This window comes from Mesocricetus auratus, unplaced genomic scaffold, assembly GCF_017639785.1.
Source record: "Mesocricetus auratus isolate SY011 unplaced genomic scaffold, BCM_Maur_2.0 Super-Scaffold_100676, whole genome shotgun sequence".
Lineage (NCBI taxonomy): Eukaryota > Metazoa > Chordata > Mammalia > Rodentia > Cricetidae > Mesocricetus > Mesocricetus auratus.
In genome coordinates, this window is record NW_024429266.1 from 148,284,680 (window position 1) to 148,303,053 (window position 18,374).

Here is an 18,374-nt window from a genome sequence, read left to right on the forward strand (position 1 = left end):
TCCTGGAATTCACTTTTGTAGACCAGGCTGGTCTCAAACTTACAGAGATCTGCCTGCCTCTGCCTCCCAAGTGCTGGGATTAAAGGTGTGCACCACCAGTGCATGTCTCTTTTTTAAAACACAGGATCTCTAGCCTAGGCTGCCCATATGTAGTTTGGGATGGCTTTGAACTCCTGATCCTCCTACTTCCTTCTTGGACATGCTGGGGTTACAGGTGTACACCTCCATGGTTTGTTTATGAGCACTGGGTATTAAACCCAGAGCTATGCACCCTCTAGCCAAGTTTTCTGTCAACTGAGCTACATTCCCAACCTGGGAAGTGCATCGCTAAATGGTTATTTTTAAATAAAATGAATGAGTGATAGCAAATGGCTCAGTGGGTGAGGGTGCATGCTGCCAAGTCTGATGGCCTGAGTTTGATACCTGGGACACACCCCGGAAGGAAAGAACACACTCCATAAGGCAGCTTCTGACCTCCACATTCACTCTGGGGCACACGTGTGCCCAAACACACACATATCATATGGGCAAAACAGATAAATATGTAATTGAAAGATAAACAAGGTGAATGAAACACACATGAATGAAGGCAACACCAAATGTCACGAGCAGAGCCTCCTGCCCCTGTCCTGTGCCACCCCCCCCCCAGGTATCCGGATGTGCATTCCTCCCAAAGGGAGATTCACCGGGAGCTCAACCCACATGCTGTTGCTATCACTTAAGTTAGGAGCAGATGGCAAGTGAGAGGGCAGGGAAGGAGGGCAGCTCCCAAAGGGGCGGGGCTGGACTAGGAGCTTTTCCACAGCTTCCTACTCCATAATGAATGGGAAGTGCCAGAGCCATGCCCTCTGGGAATCTTGAGGGTCACCGCTCAAGGAGCCAGGAATAGTTTAGTAAGATGGAAAACAAGGACAGAGTCTTGGGCAGACAGTTTATGTGGAGCTGTGGACAGCATGCTCGTCAGGTCCATCTACTTAAGACAACTGTGGTGTTTCTTTACCAGTGCCGTGTGTGTGTGTGTGTGTGTGTGTGTGTGTGTGTGTGTGTGTGTGTGTGTGTATGCGTAGATAACAGAGTGTGGAAATTACTGCCTTTGATTCTTTCAGGGCTGTGGATAATGTGAACTAGTGTACCAACCTGCTTCCAAACCGTGTCGGGCTCCTAGCAAGGCTCTTGGCGCAGACTCTTGGCAAGGGGGGAAGAAAAACAGCAGAGAGTAAAGTGTGGTGCTAACTTCAACTGTCAGTTCAACAGGACCTAGAATCCCCTAGGGGACAAACCTCTGGACATGTCTGTGAGGGGGTTCCAGACCGGATTAAATGAGAGGGGAGGATGCATCCTAATTGTGGGCAGCACATCCCACAGCCTGGGGTCCTGGGTTGAACACAAAGGAGACAGTGAGCTGAGCGTCAGCGTCCGTCTCTCTCTGCTTCCTGACTGCGGACTCTGAGTGACCCGCTGCCTCTTGCTCCAGCTGCTTTCCACTCCATGACGGGCTGCTCTCAAGTTCTGAGCCGGAATTATCAGGTCTTCCTAGTGGCACACGATAATGCCGTCTTTGCATCCCAGAGGGGCGGCCTCCCAAAGCTTCACTACAATGCCCACTGATTCCCTGTGGGTGGCATAGACTGCTCTCTCAGCTTCCTGGATATCTTGGACCTTTCTTTCTGAGGGCTTGCCCAGAATTCCCTAAGATCAACTATGGAACCATGTTTTCAGTGGCTCAGAATTATGTTGGGGTTTCAAAAACTTTACTCTCACAAAGACAGTAAAAGAAATGAGCAGCCAGGCCTCAGCGTTTGCTCTGGAAAAATACAAACACATTTCTGAGGCAGTCAAGTGACCCCAAAAGCATCCAAACAAAACGAAAGCCCATAGCCTGAGGTTCCCTCCTCCCTGAAAACAGGCAAAATAGATGTGCCCCTCCCACCCCCACTCCAAGCATAAGACAGTAAAATCAGCAAACATCAAAATGCAGATATGCAAAGTCATCATGCCAGCAAGAACAGCCCATGTGAGCAGGCCAGCTGGAAGACGTCAGCAAATCTGAAGAGAATGGCCGATCAACACACAAGCTCCTCTCACAGTCTGCAGAGAGTCTCTATGATAGAGTCTTCCTGTCTCAAGGAAAGGTGACCCACACGCCAGGACAGACGACTCAAGCCTTCTTCAGGAATGGACTGTCTGCTCCATGTTCTAACTCTGGCACATTCTTGCTTCTCTGGGCAAGTCACATGCAAGTGACTCACCCACTCACTTCACTGGAACACAGTTTCATTTTACAGCCCACAAGGACAGATTTAACTTCTGGTTTTTGGGTTAGTGAAGAGTGTAAGCAGGCACCACCCAACTAGGAAGGTTTTCAAAACTGCCAGCGACGTGGAAGGACAACAGTGACCATCTACTCTTTTTCTCAGAGGGTACATCCTTCATGAGACAAGTGTCATTGGAGTGATGGGTTTGAGACAGGGACACAGGTATTTCCAACCCTTTACTCAAAGACAGAATATATATAAGTTATGTGAATGTGAATTTAGAAACAAACCTTCATTAAATAAAATCTACAGGAGGTCATTGTTCCTGGCTGAGTTCCAGCATTGGGTACCCACAGATTCAAATGGAGTCTCCTGCTCTAATGCCACTCGAGCAGTCTGAAACTCTAACAAGCAGGAAGATTGGCATGGGGAGAGGGCTCAGTGGACAAAAGTTTGCCATGCAAACCTGAAGACTGGACTTTAGACCCCCTGAACCCACACAGAAGTCTTGTAGGCAGGGCAGTCTGTCTATAATCCTAGCTCTCTGGAGGGGGGTGGGAGAAGGAGAGAGAGAGAGACAGAGACAGAGACAGAGAGACAGAGACAGAGAGACAGAGAGAGTTCTTCAATAAATACAGTGGAGAGCAATTGAGTAAGACACGTCAGGTCTCTGCATACAATGCTGTGTCTAAAACTTGGACACTCACTTGAAGCAGCATGGGACACAACAAGAGTATCAATCCACAATCTCCAGCACACAAATCACATACAGTTTATACTACCCTTAGCTAACAGATTGAGAAGCAATTATTTTATGTATGATTTAAACCTCCCTACGCCTTCTCTATTCTTCTCACACTTTTATCAAAGTTTGGACTCTGTTCTAACGTCTCCATTGTCTAAACCGCAGAGGGAGGAGTTGGGAACATTGATCACATGGGCTTCTACATTCCCATCTGCCTGGGGAATCTTCATCATCATCTTCATTTTCTAAGACAAAAACTGAGGATTAGCTATGCTGTGTAACCATCTTAGGTCAACAGTAAGCCTGTGACCATTCTAGGATAAAGCCCTCCCTTCATCCTGCTGTTTGGCTTGAGTTGTTAGTTCCCTTGGTGTTTTTTATTTGTTTCTAAGGAGCAGGAGGGGATGTCTCATTTTGTACCTTAGGCTAGCACAGAATTCATTATGTAATCCAGACTGACCTGAAACTCTCCACAGTTCTGCTTCAGCCTTCTAAGTTCTAGGGTTTCAGGCATGAGCAATTGAGCCCAGCTTCTTCTGTCCTGTTTGAAATATTTCAGATTGATTGGAATGCCACAATAGTAAAAGCTGACTGGGCTAAGTTCTGTGTTGTATTAAGAAGCAAAAGAAAAAAATTAACATTTTACTAAAATAAAAAGAGCCAACATGGCATAGTGGTTGTCAGGGAAACTGGTTGGGCCCTGCATGTTTAGCTCAATCTTTACCTTATTAAATGTCTTGCCTCTGTTTTGCTAGGCATAAGTTTCAAATAGGACACAGCAGGGGTTATTGTAACAAACTTTATAAATGTAGCTAGTGACGTGGATTCTTAGGCCTGGAATCATCACAGTGCTTCCTAGTCTTTCTTTCTTCCTCCCCGCCCCTTTCTCAACAGCTCTCAGTAATACATAAGGACTGGAGACCTTTAAAACTCAGATTGGCTGCATCGTTTTGTTGGTGGTGGTTGTGAGATCTTAAAAAATTGTCCTAGGTGGGTGTGGTCCCAGTACTCTGGAGGCAGATCTCCCTGAGTTGATGTTGTGGAAAATTTAACTATGTAAAAATGTGTTACATTTGTTTATGCTGTGGAATATTACTTTAACCATGTAAGGTGTGTTACTTTTTTTTTAATGCTGCATTTGTTTAACGATGTAAGGATGTGTATTTGATTATGTAAAGATGCATTGCTGTTTCACCTGGCCTGCCTAAGGCACCTGCTTGGTTTAATAAAAAGCTGAACGGCCAATAGCTAGGCAGGAGAGCGGTAGGTGGGGCTGGCAGGCAGAGGGAATAAATAGAAGAAATCTGGGTTCTTGAAGAATGAGGGAGAAGAAGAGAGGGGAGAAGGAGAAGGACACACCTGGGACTAGAAGCCAGGCAGCTGCCAGTCAGACGTGAGAAACAGTAAAAATAAGATGCACAAAAGGAAGAAAGGTAAAAATCCCCGAGGCAAAATCAACGAAGGTTACGTTAAAAGAGCTACCAGAAATGAGCCTAAGATAGGCAAAGTATTCATAATTAATAAAAAGTTTCTGTGTCATGATTTAGGAGCAGATTGGTGTCCCAAAAGAAAAAAACCTGGTACAGTTCAATGCCAGCCTGATCTATAGAGGGAGTTTCAGGACAGCCAGGGCTACACAGAGAAACTGTCTCAAAAAACAAACAAACAAGGAACGGTTCTACCTTTTAACTTGCAGAGAAAGCCACTCCCTCTCCAGCCAGTGTCAAGAGAAGCATGAAGTAGACTTTCCGAGACAGACCAGAGTCTCACTGTGGGGTCCTGCACACCTAGTCACTCTGTCAACATTAGTGGAATGTGTGTCTACCCTGTGCACACTCATGCCTCGTCTGATCAAGGATAATTTATCATTAAAGCAAAAATCCTGAAGGCCATTGAAAGTTATCTCACTACACTTCTTGGTGAGGACTCTCCAAGCGTCCCCAGTGTCACCGACCAGCTTCTGCCCTCAGGCCTACAGGTGACAGCAGCTTCCTTACTGCTGAGAGGCTTGAGGCATCAGGAAAGCTGGGCTCACAGTCCACACCCTGTTCTCTGGAACAAGAGGGAGTTGCATTAAATAACATATTTTATCAAGTCTATATTATTTGTCCCTCTGATCTAGAGAAGTGGGTGTTATCATGTACACTGTAGACAAATCAAGCATGGGGTCCCAGGTCACTTGCATGGGAGTGATAGGATCTTCATTCAGATCCCACGTTTTATGTGTCATACCCTTCTATTTAAACAGGGTCTCTACACAGTCTGGCTGTCTGAAAACTCACTATGTAGACCAGGCTAGCCTCAAACTCACAGAGCTCCACCTGCACTAAGACTAAAGGCGTGTATCTCCATGCCCAACTCAGATACCTGACTCTAGCATGATCTTTCCCCAAGAGATCAAAATCATTCTATCTTTCTTTACAAAATCCTGGTAACACAGGATAATAGAATAGTTTGAATCCAAGTGAGAGAGTGGGGTACAGGAGGTTTGAAGAAAAGGGAATCCTGTGTAACGGGGGTACAGACATCAGTCGGCTCAGCAGTCATGGGAAGTGGCATGGAGGTCCTTAAAATGCTAACTGGGACTGTTAAGACCAGTGTGTTGGTAAAGGCACTTGCTGCCAAGCCTCATGACCTGAGCTCCAGCCTCAGGACCCACATGGTGAGGGAGAGAATTGACGTGCAGCATGGCACGTACCCCCCAAAAAAACCCCAAACAGAATGTAAATTCAAGACCAGCCTGGTCTACAGAGCAAGTTCCAGGAAAGCCAGAGCTACACAGAAAAACCCTGTCTCAGAAAACCGAAACAACAAAGCAGAATTATATCATGATCTAGCCTCATTTCTGAGTATTAATCCAAAAGACTGAAAATGAGGATGTTGAACAGAAGTCTGCACCACTCGCTACAGCCGATTACAAAATTAACCTAAGTGTCTATCCTCAGGTGAATGGACAAAGAATGTAGTAAATACCTACCGGGCTGCTTTTTACCTTTGAAGATAATGTGGTCACTTTGATGACAAATCAAAGAAGAGAGCATTGTGCTTAGTGACATAAGCCAAGCACAAAAAGACAGACAGTACATACGGACTCAAAACACAGGGAGTGCACAGGGCCTGCCGGCTTGCACCTATGGTCATCCCAGCATTCAGGAAGTGGCAGCAGGAGGGTGGACAGTTTGAGGGAGGATAATGGTAGTTACTAGAGCCAGGAGTCTGGGAATGGAGCAATGATGGCCCCAAAAGGCTCCAGTACCTCCGTGAAGACAGGGCAGGATTTTTCTATATTGGAGTCACTATACATTATGGTGAACGTGACAAATAACTCCACATACTTCAAATTCACTGAGAATGAATCTTAAACATTCTCACACAAAGAGAAGTAATAGTGATGATATGCCAAGTGGCTTGGTTTAATTATTTGCTATCTACCCATAAGCCACAGCATCACTTTGTAACCCAGATATATACAATCATCACTTACCCACATACAATTTTAAAAGTTGCTTTTTGAAGCCAGGCATGGTGGCACATGCCTATAATTCCAGTGCTACAGAGATAGGGGTAGGAGGATCAGAAGCTCAAGGTCATCCTTAGATGCACGGCAATGCCATCCTGGGGCTACATGAGTCCAAAAAAAAAAAAAAGTATCTTTAAAAGTACAGGAGGGTTGACTGGAAAGATGGTTCAGTGGGCAAAGTATTTGTTGTCCAAGCACGAAAACCTATGGTCAGATCCCCAAGCACCAATGTTTAATAATAATAATAATAAAAAGGAAAGGGCATGACAGTGAACCTGTAATCCCAGCTTGGGGGCAGGGGTCGGTGGAGGCAGGAGGATCCCTGGGGCTCCCTGGCTAGTCAGCCTAGATAAATCAGTGAGATCCAGGCTCAGTGAGACACACTGTTAATAAAAACAAGGTGGGGAGCAAAGAAAAGACACCCGACTTCCATCTCTGGCCCCACACACTCATACACACAGTGCAGCCCTTCCAGGACGCAGTAAGCTAGCACGTGACTGTGACCGGGCTTCCAGATGCTCTGCTCGGCTCCATTTGCCGCAAAGTGCGACATAGGTGTTCTGTGGCCCTATCCTTCAGGCTGTAGAGGCGGCCACCTGGCCACCGCCATTCGCCCAGGAGGGAAGATGAACAGGGGGAAGCAGCGTGTTTTCTTCCACAGACTGAGGCGGAAAGCGAGCAGAGAGCAAACACCTTCTGAGGTCTCAGCTCTGCCAAGGACCTCAGATCCAGCCAGCTGTGTGGGCAGCACCTCCGTCAGCCACACCCCCTGTGGGCCAGGGTGGGGTTCTGCTCCTAAATCTTTCCGGAATTCAAGCTGAGTCTGGCAGAAAGGCACGGAACAGAAGTGGCCAGCCTTCCACTGTGGCTTTCTGAGTCACGGAGGGAACTTTGCTATTTATGGCGAAGCCTCCCCCTGTTTCGTATTTGAATCTCTTCAAGGCAGGACTAAGAAAAAGACTTCCTGACAAAACCGGAAGGAGCAGGACTGACCTGAGGCAGCTGTGTCGAGCTGAGAGGGACTGAAAGTAGTTTACAGAGGACAGATGTGGAAAATGCGAGAGAGGAGGGGTGACACCGGTGACTGACTGGCCCTACTAGATCCCAAACCCAACAGGAGGTGTTGGGATGGAAGCCATGAAGTCAGGACAGACTTGGGATTTCATATATATAAATATATATCACACACACACACACACACACGAGAGAGAGAGAGAGAGAGAGAGAGAGAGAGAGAGAGAGAGAGAGAGAGAGAGAGAGAGAGAGAGAGAGAGAGAGAGAGAGAGAGAGAGTCAGAGACAGAGACAGAGACAGAGACAGAGACAGAGAGAGGAACATAGAGAAAACTGCATAGTGACTGTGGTGAGGCATGCCCATCAAACCATTCCCAGCATTCAGGAGACTGCGGCAGCAAGGACTATAAGTTTGAGGATCGCTTGGACTATTTTGCTTGTCAGTAAGTGTTTCAGCTGGTAGAAACTGAGTATTAGAGCAGGCTTCTTGCAAACAGCCCTCCCCTGCTGGAGAGCGGGTGTCAGCACACAGGATGGCACTGGGCACTTTGCTGACCCAGTCTCTTCATCTTGCACTGGGCTACTGGTAGCCATGAACCACGTGTGGCTACTGAGCAACTGATGTTGCAGCTACAACTACATAGTAACTGTTTAAAGTCTGAATCAATTTGATTGAATTTCCTCTGCATTAAATTTACATTTTACAATGCATTTACTTCCTGCTCTTGCAGGACTGAAATTTACCTTGGCCACATGCACAAAGCACCTGCCAGGCAGAACATGTCCTGTCTAGTATTACATGTAACTACTAATTGGTACCAGCAGCTTTGTTCAATTTGAATATTATTCCCAGGTAGTAAGCAATATTTAATGTTGTTCATTTGAATATGGTTCACAGACAGACAGCACAAGGTACTTATTTGCAATTTGAATTTTCTAGTTATCTTAAATTATTTTCTAGCTAAAAAAGGCAAATGTGGATATATATGTATATATATTTTTGTTTTCTTTTATTTATTTATTTTTTTTGAGACAGGGTATCTTCGTGTAGTTCTGCTGGTCTGGAGCTCACTATGTAACCAGCCTGGCCTCAAACCCACAGAAATCCACCTGTGCTCCCAAGTGCTCATATTAAAGGCATGCACTACAATGCCTGGCTGATATTTAAGAGTTTTAAATGGAAGCTTGTTCCCATGTAGAAGTGACAGACGACAGAAGCTTCAGTATTGTCACTATAAAGAGAAAGTGATGGAGTTGATACAGGACACCTGCAGTTCTCAAAGTCATAGGCCTTTGGTTCAAATCAAATTCTTCTGGAGAAGACAAGCACTTTTTAAAACGAGGTTTTAAATGCTTAATGGAAATTTTTTAAAAATTGGGACAGTCTTATGCAATCCAGGCTGGCACCCAACTCACTATATAGCCAAGGATGACCCTAAACCTCTGGTCCTCCACATCTGACTCCCCAGGGCTAATGTCACAGGCGTGCCTAACTACAGACACTTTATGTGGTGCCAGAGATCAAGCCCAGGACTCTGTGAGTACCAGGCTCTCTCAACAGAGCTACATGCCCAGCTCATGAAATAACTTTTTGACACTTAATTTAGCTACTACAAAAATCTTAAGTATGTTTAAAATATTCTGAGAATGCGAATTGATAATAAAACTGTAAATACTATGAAATCCAAATATACAGTAAATTTTTCTGGTGGCAAGTAAACATTGAAATTCAAATGTGTCATCACCGTAAAATATCAGCATAAACTGAAAAGCAGTCATTAACAATTTTATATTGATTATATATGTTCATACTTTGGTTGTAAAATAACCCAGTATTGTTTTTTATTTTGTTTTTGATGCAATGCTGAGGATTGAATCCAGGCCTTTGCTAACCCTTAGCCCACACTCAACAACTGTGGTAAATCCCTAGCTTCAGCCAGGCAGTGGTGGCGCACGCCTTTAATACCAGTACTCAGGAGGCAGAGGCAGGCGGATCTCCGTGAGTTTGAGCCAGCCTGGTGTACAAGAGCTAGTTCCAGGGCAGTCTCCAAAGCCATAGAGAAACCCTGCCTTGAAAAACAAAAACAAAGATTTGTGTATTTTCCCAGTGCCTTCATTCTGTGGCTCACTGTTAGACAGAAGAGAAGAAGAGAGGAAGAGGGAGGGTGGGAGGGAGGGAAGACAATAACACACTCAGAACACCGGGAGAGCTTGTCCTTGGAAACAATATACTTCAAAAAACCACTTGGAACACTTGGACACCCTCAGTATGTGACAGAACACACCCCTTTCCACTTTGCTGCCTATGCCAGTTGGCCTACCCATTTAAACCCTTATTGAGCCCTTAAGTGCAGGGTACTAAGAGGTGCTGAACTGAATCTGCCTTTGGAGCAGGTTGGTTGCCCTCACTGGAGTGGATGAGTTTGAAAGTTGGGTGTCTGTCTGCTAGGTGGACACAGGCAGAGTGCCTCGCTGATGGCAGAGTGGAGAGCTGAGCCTCACATCTGCTTGTGTGTGTTAGGAGGGCGAGGGAGGCAAAGGCAGAAGCTGCCGTTTATCCCAGGGCAGTGGGGTATCTGCAGGGAATTCTGGGTAGGATGAGGGTGGTAGTGACGAACAAAACAGCTTTCTAATCACTATCACTCTGGCCCAGGTTAGGAAAGAGCTGAGGTGGCTTTGGTGAAAAGTAATAAGGGCCAGAGAGAGGACATAACAATGGGAAGCAGTTCTGAGGAATAGTAAAGAGATGGGCCAGACAGAATTGTATCCTGGTTTGGTAGAGAGGGTAAAGAGAGTCAGGCATAGAGCATACTTCTTGCCTGGACAGGTGAATGTGGCTTCCTGCCGACTCATCTTAGATACAGGGAGTGACATTAGGACACTTGACTAGACATCCTGAGGACTCCAGAGCTGAGAAGACTAGAGCTGAGGCTCCATGGTGGAGTTCTTGCTTAGCATCTAAGAGGCCCTAGTCCAACCTCCAGTGCCATAAAAACTAAACAAAATAACAAAAACCTCCAATAAACATGGGCAATCAATTTACATAGCTACCTCTGAAAATAAGACATTCGAATGGCCAAACCTACCAGGGTGTCGTGTGGAAGACTAAACATCTCCAATCATCAGAGAAAACCAGGTTAAAACCCTAGAGATCTCACTTGCCCCTAGAACAGGTTGCTACTGTCCAAATGACTAAGGACAGCCAGTGCAAGCAAAATGTCGCATCAGGGTCCTTGCACAGGGTTGGTGGGAATGCAAATTGCTACAACCACTATGGAAAGCAGTGTGGAAGTTCCTCAGGAAATTTAAACAGAACTCCTCTGTATGACCTAACCCTCCCACTGGCGGGTATAACTCAGAGGAAGTGAATCAGGGTGTAGAAGACACTGCAGCCCTATTCACAACAGACAAGAGATGGAACCAACTTCAGCATGCATCAGCTGATGGACAAAACAAAACAAAACCCCAAAGAATACATACAGTATGTGCTGTGAGTCATAAAGAGAATGAAAACCCCATCATTCACAGCTACTTGGATGGAATTGGAGGTCACTGAACTAAGACAAACACAGAAAGACAAGCACCACACCACCTCACTCATGTGGAATATGAAACGTGCAATCATAGAAGTTGAGAGTAGAAGGTGATTGCTGAAGGCAAGGGAGAGTAGGGTGTGGAGAGAGATTCATTAGTGGCTGCTGGGCTACAGTTAGACAGAATGAGGAGTTCTAGTGTGGATTGTATAACTGTAGATATTAATACTACATGGCACATTCCCAAAAGCTAGAAGGCAGTTGACGTGCAGCTCTGTTGGTAGAATGCTTGCCCAGCATGCACAAAGTCCTGGGTTCAATGCCCTGCACTGCTTGATAATAAAACCAGATGTGGTAGCACATGACTGTAACCCAACACTAGGGAAGTAAATGCAGGAAGATCAGTAGTTCAAGGCCAACCTGGGATACACAATTCAATGCCAACCTGGGCTACATGACACCTTATCTCAAAGGAAAAATTCAACTCTGAGTGGAAGTCACTCAGAAAATAATAATCTTCAAATACATACATTAAAATTTTCTCTTGGCCGGGTGGTGGTGACGCATGCCTTAATCCCAGCACTTGGGAGGCAGAAGCAGGCGGATCTCTGTGAGTTCAAGGCCAGCCTGATCTATAAGTGCTAGTTCCAGGACAGCCTCCAAAGCCACAGAAAAACCCTGTCTCAAAAAAAAAAACCAAAAAGAAAAAAAATTTGCTCTTGGCCCAGGAGAACTAGGCGGTTGTTGTATGGTTTATTAATTTTAAATAATCCAGTAACTATCTGTGTTGACACACTTACCTCCATATACCTTAGAACAACATAACATTTGAAAAGAGCACTGGAAGGTGACTTAAATATTATCAATAAATCCTCTGAGACTAAGAGTTCCTGCTCAGATTTCCTATACTCAAGATGGCCAGGATCGAGTTTCTGTGGCCATTTTTTTCTACCCCCTTGAGGTGGCCAAGTGATAAGACATTTTAGATTTTCAAAGCACATGTAATTCCCCAAATTGTATCCTTTTTTCTAGTTTAGTGTCAACTAATTTTTTTTCATAGAGGGGGAATTTTCCAGGCATGGTAGTGCATACTTTAAATACCATCACACAGGAGAATGAGGCATGTAGATAGTTGTGAGTTCAAGTCAGCCTGGTCTATGTAGTGAGTTCCAGACCAACCAGGGCTACAAAGTGAGACTCTCTCAGTAGTAGTAGTAGTAGTTGTAGTAATTTAAGAAAAGCAGTCAGAGAGAGAAAGACACCATGCAACAGAGTTCAAGCAGAGGGGAATTTTATTAGAGGAAAAGGATTGTAAAACGGGGAAAGGAGGGAGGGAATACTGGCCTCCAGAGACAGGAGCAGCAGGAGAGGGGCAGAGAGAGAGAGACAGAGACAGAGAAGGATGGGAGGTGGGCAGGGCCCTTTTAAAAGAGAACGTAGAGAATATACACAGGTGGTACTCTTAGTGACTGCCCCTGAGGACATATCCAAGGACAGGCCAGTACAGATGCCTGAATACTAACAGGAGGAGGAAGAGGAGGAAGAGGAGAAGAAAAACCTATAATTCCTCTAAAAGATGTTGAGATTCTTTTAGGGGTCACAGAAAATTCAACACTCACATATCCAGGATTCACAGGAAAGATAACACAAATACTAGTAAACAAATAATATTTGTTTATTATTTACTTATTTTGAGGCAGAGCCTCATGTAGCCTTTGAACTTTCTATGTAGAAAAGAGTGACCTTGAACTTTTGAACCTTATGCCTCCACCTCCCCTATGTTGGATGACAAGCGTGTGCCAGGATACCTGTTCTGTGCTGCCCTTGAGATCCAGGGCTTCACACATACCAGGTAAACACTCCACCAGTTAAGATACACGTTCAGCTTCTGTATATATCTACACATACATACATACATACATACATACATACATACATACATACAGGCAGAAATGGTATTATTTCACTTTATTCCTGTCTAATTGACCTCGGGATTTTGCAACAGGATGTATTCTGGCAACTGGAGCTGTTTTGTCACCTTGCTTCTCTCAGCGGTGACTTCCCTTCAGTTGTCACTACTTTGTTGCCTGTGAGAGCTGATAAGTTGAGCTTGTGGGCCTGGAAGAATGTTCCACTGCGGAACTGAAGAGAGTGGATCTGTCCACCCTTCAAGTGGAAAGATTAACTCTCAGAGAATTGTAGAGATTGGAGACATTTACAATCTATTTCCCTTTCACTTGACTTCACAAATTATCAAATTAGCTGTAAACACCGAAAAGGGCACGTTAAACAATGTAAACCACCGGACAGTGGTGGTGCACGCCTCTAATCCCAGCACTCGGGAGGCAGAGGCAGGCGGATCTCTGTGAGTCTGAGGCCAGCCTGGTCTTCAAAGAGAGTTCCAGGTGAGGCTCCAAACCTACAGAGAAATTCTGTCTGAAAAAATCAAAAAACCAAAAAACCAAAACCAAAGCAACAACAACGAACCCCCCACACACACAAAAGTGTAAATCTACTGTCTCTTATTCTTGTTCAATCTAGTGTGGGAATCTAAAGGGTTTTCCCCCTTTTCTTTTCTTGGTCAGATCTAACAACACTAATACTAATTTTGTGTGCTACTCTTTATTTTTTCTGTTTTTAGATTTATTGTTATTTTTTACGTGTGTGTGTGTGTGTGTGTGTGTGAGAGAGAGAGAGAGAGAGAGAGAGAGAGAGAGAGAGAGAGAGAGAGAGAGAGAGAGAGAGAGAGCACACTGTGCAGGGCAGAAGAGATCCCCTGGAGCTGTTGGAGGCCGCCTGGCATGCATGCTGGTCTGCTGTGCCAGCAGCACCCGCTCTTCACCTCTGAGCACCTCTCCAGCCCCTTGGCTCCCCATACTCATGCAATCATCACATCCTTCACTTTACAGAATTTATACTCCTCCATCACACTAGCTCTCGTGTAGCTCAGGGCTGCGTGCGCTGCCAATGCTCTGTCACTCACTCCATCCTTTACAGATAAGAGTTTTCTGTTCCTAAAGCAAGCCTGCAACATTGGCACTGTTGCCCACAGCTCCACACACATCCCAAGTGCAATTCTAGAATCGAAGTTGCCAGAATGTCTTTGGGGGACAGGGGTTGTTTAAGACAGGGCTTCTCTATGTAGTCCTGGCTGTCCTAGAACTCACTCTGTAGACCAGGCTAACCTCGAACCCACAGAGATTCATCTGCCTCTGCCTCCCAAGTGCTGGGATTAAAGGCGTGCACCACCACCACCTGGCTAGAATGTCTTCTTATAAAATTTTGATAAATGCTATCAAATTTTCTTCACATGATCCTCAGGTACTCTCCAAACATCCTTGCCTGGTCTCAGAAGGGTATTTGGAAGCCTCTTGAAACTCTGTGAAGAATGTTAAGTATGTGTTCATTTTTCTCAAGAAGGGACAGATGACTTCAGTTATATTCTCATAGCAGGGGGTGGGGGTGGGGAGGTGAGGGGTGCGCCTCTACAAAGGATGAGAACCACGGAGTCAATAGGTCCTCATGAGACTCAGAAAGGTGCACCTGCAGACGATGGCACTAAAACTTCCAAAAATGTGTTTGTTCCTCTGCTTCCTGAGAGGAAGATGTTGGGGCCCAATTCCTGTAAAGGCTGTGCTGCCTTCTCTAGGGGAGAGATCAGGCATGAGTGAAGCAGGAGAATGAGACCCCATGTTAGCCTCTGATAGCAATGCCACATGGTCCCTCTCCAGGGGGAGGGTCCCTTCACACGGAGAACACATCCATATGGGCCAGAAAGTGTCTGCTCTCTGGCATCTCATCCTTCAGATTCTGTTAGGGAAGGGGCAGAGAGGAACCCACTTGGGATTTCTACATGGTCACCTACAGTCTGACCTTTAGTGACCATTTCTGCCTATGCTGATGGCGGCGATAACATTCACAGATGTTTTACGAGAAGTTCCGGAGGTGGTACAGCAATTTACTGACTTCAAGCAATGGGAATCTTTAAGTTTAGAAAATGCTCTTCAAAAATTGTGTTTCAGGGTCCCACAGCAAAATCACAGCTCGATTCAAACACAACCAGACACCATGGAATTATACCCCATGTAACCCACAGTAGGCTTAGGAGACCCTTGGTTTTTAAGGCAGTTAGCAGAGTGTATTAATCCAGCTCAGCTTCAGTCATGTTAACAACAGAAAACTTGAGCTGGAGCTATGCCTAGAAGTGCTGAGCACTGTAAGACTGCATCGAGGGTCTACAGTAACAGTACAGCTGGTTAAGTGCTGTCTTGTAAGCAGGATGACAGCGTCCCCCCCAGAAACTGTATTTTTAAGCAATGAGATGTGGTAGGTGTGTTTACGATCCCATTGCTGGGGAGGCTCACTGGTCAGCCAGCCTGGCTTTGGTAGTGAGACGATGAGAGACCTTGTCTCAAAATAAAACAGGTGGACAGCACCCGAGGAACAATAGCTGAAGTTGTCCCCTGGCTTCCATGAGCACACATGTTCCTGTGTATACGCCCCCCCCCCAGAACTGAGCTTGGAGGGAGAAATGCCTGTTGTTAATCAGAGCTCTACTATACTGACTGTATAGTGTGGAGGGAACTGTCCTTTGGGACCGGGAGGTTCAGAGTGCTCCTCTTCACGTGGACTTTAGCCTGTACATCACCTAGAGTGTGTAATAGCAGGTCAGAGTCCCATGGAAGGTCATGCCTTCTCACTCCATTCAGCTTAGCGAGCACGTTCATGTGTGAGTGTGTAAGGCCTATGTTCTCACAGTGAGGCCCTGGGATCCCAATTCAGCACACCAGATCAGAAGTTGGGACAGGGATCCTCCAGAGTATGAGGGTGCACACTTGTAGTAAGTAAAACCAGCACACAGGAGGCTGAGAAGAAAGATAGGCATTGTAGTGCACGCCCTTAATCCATCCCAGCACTTGGGGGGCAGAAGCAGGCGGATGAGTCCAGCCCAGCATAGTCTACATAGTGAGTTCCAGGACAGCCATGGTTACATAATGAGATCCTGTCTTGAAACAAGCAAGAAAAGGGCAAGATTCTAAATATTATTTAGACTTCCTAGGGGATTTTGGTGCACCCTGAAGTTAGGGAAGTATTAGGACCAGGACTTGAAGCCATGTTTCTTCACTTATAAAGCTAGGTTAAGAGCCCTTCTCAGGCTGAAGAGAATTAGAAATAAAGAGTGTAGGCTGACCATTACCCAGAGACACTCTGAGAAGGCCATCATGGTACCTATTAAACTCCCTCCATACTCTAACTGCATGAGAACAAACCCCCAAGGGCTTGGTTTGGGAAAAAGTGGGACCTCCAAAACTCAAGCCAAGAGGCTTACCCTGTGGGTACTGATGGCTAGCAGGTGCAGCCTGCCCTGAATGCTAATCTCCAGGCTGTTTTCAGGGAAAACACTATCCCTAACAAAAGCAAGGACTCTGCCCTTGACCTAAGAGTGGCGTCTTTAGTGTCAGTGGGTGAGTGTACATGCGAGTATGCCCTGGAAATCAGCAAAAGCCTGTTCTAACTGACTTTGACAAGATAGCCATTGGTGAAGTCTGTGGTTACCGCTTCCCAAACTAGCTCCCAACTTCTCCTGTTTTTTACAAAAAGATTGTGTGTGTGTGTGTGTGTGTGTGTGTTCTCCAAGGCTGTAAGAGGGTGTCAGATCCCTTGGAGCTGGAGTTGCAAGTAGTTGACTACCAACTGTCCTGAAGCACTATGAAGCAGGAGTACATCTGGTTTATTCGGAGCCAAGGACGAAGCCCAGGTCTTCTGGTATGCTAGGAGGCACTCTATCAATACTAGTATGTCTCTGGCCCCCTTACTTATTCTTCTGTCTGTTCTCATGGATTCACTGGCACCGGTAGAGTCGCTTCCCATCTAAGAAAGCCGGTGTCTGGAAATGATGGGCAGTGGGGCTGATATCCATCCTTCTGCACCAGCTGGAGAACCAGGAACCCAGTTTTAATGAAAGGCACGGTTACTCAGAGCTCATAGTGCTCCTCCAGTAACTGGAGCTTTCACACACCTGGGGTGCACATCAAGCAAGCAGAGTGTTAAGCTGCCACCCTTTTTAGGCGCCGAAGTCCCTGGTTGGTCAAGGCTCTGAGGACCGAGTGAGACTGTAGCCACAGGCAGACACGGGACACGCAGCTCAGAATAAGATGATCTGTATGCCAGGCATTGTGCCTAGGCCGTTAGCTACAGGGGGGGGGGGCAGGAGTGCCTCGCGAATAAGAGAAAGCAAACTTACTTGTAAAAAAAGAAAAGGTAACACAAGTGGTGCTGGGGTGAGCTTCAACGAGTGTTAACTCGGTCGTTTTTCCCAGGCACTTGAACTCAGCAAAGGACTACAGGGGTCTAGGAGTGGTGGGCTGAGCTGGGCAGTGTTGTGTACGGCGGCGTCACCGCCTGCTACTTCCAACCGCTTCCCAGGTAGCCGCTCCGGCTTGACTCGGGACTGCAGGCGTCCTGGGCGCAGTGCCAGGTGGCCCAAAGAACCGCACCTGGTCGCAGCACACAGTCCCTGAGCTCAGGACCCGCAGCCACAGCCTAGGACAGCTTGCTGAAGCCCAGACTCCAAAGCAGGAGCTCAAGACCTGCGACCGAGCCTAGGATGTTGGGATCAAGTTCAGGTCTCCAGGCCCCAGCCTAGGACCTGCGGCCGAACCCAGGATCCCCGAATCAAATCTAGATCTCCAGGTCCGAGCCTAGGTCAATGTCCCAGAGCCTAGGACCCACACCCAGAGCCCAGAGCCCAGAGCCCAGAGCCCACAGCAGAGGTCTGGACCCCGGCCCAAGCCCCTTACCTCTTGCGCGGAGACAGCCAGTGAGTGTACTGCGGCTGCCACACCCTCGTTCGTTCGGGCGGACAGGACCCGCCCCGTCTTGGGGTGGAGACTGAGCCGGAGTTCCTGGTTGTCCCGATGCCCAAGGGATGAAAAGTACCTCCCAGACCAAGCACAGCTAGAGTCGCGCCAGGCTCCCCCTGCACTAAGAGGCACCGGCTCTGGCCACGGATCCCGCACTCGGCTTCTCTTCCCCATTCAGGACCCTGACCCCCCCCCCACAACCTGCTCCGCCAAATCCCACTCAGGACCCTGACCCTGCACTGCCAGACCCCACTCCGGTCCCCAGTCCCAGGATCTCGGCCTCGGGTGCTGCAGGGGTCACACGGCCCACCTGGGCCTCAGCCTCAGCGCTCCAGCCGGGCGCCCGGGGGAGGAGGGGTCACTACGCCCAGACCAGACTGGCTGGAAAAGTTAACAATGACATCCGAGGGTACAATCCTTGTCCTTCTCCCACACTACAATTAAT

General features: G+C 46.7%; 1 protein-coding gene across 2 annotated transcripts in view; it reads right to left on the minus strand.

Moving 5' to 3' along the window:
* Window positions 1–17,979, minus strand: part of Anxa4 (annexin A4) — a 50,423-nt gene extending 32,444 nt beyond the window's left edge. The window contains exon 1 of one of the 2 annotated variants that reach the window (XM_040737206.1): window positions 17,867–17,979. The gene's annotated coding sequence lies outside the window, so the exon portion shown is untranslated. Of the gene's footprint in view, window positions 1–3,460; window positions 3,486–17,866 lie in introns of those variants that run through there. The other variant, XM_040737207.1, reaches the window with a different exon arrangement.
* Window positions 17,980–18,374: the final 395 nt, after the last annotated feature.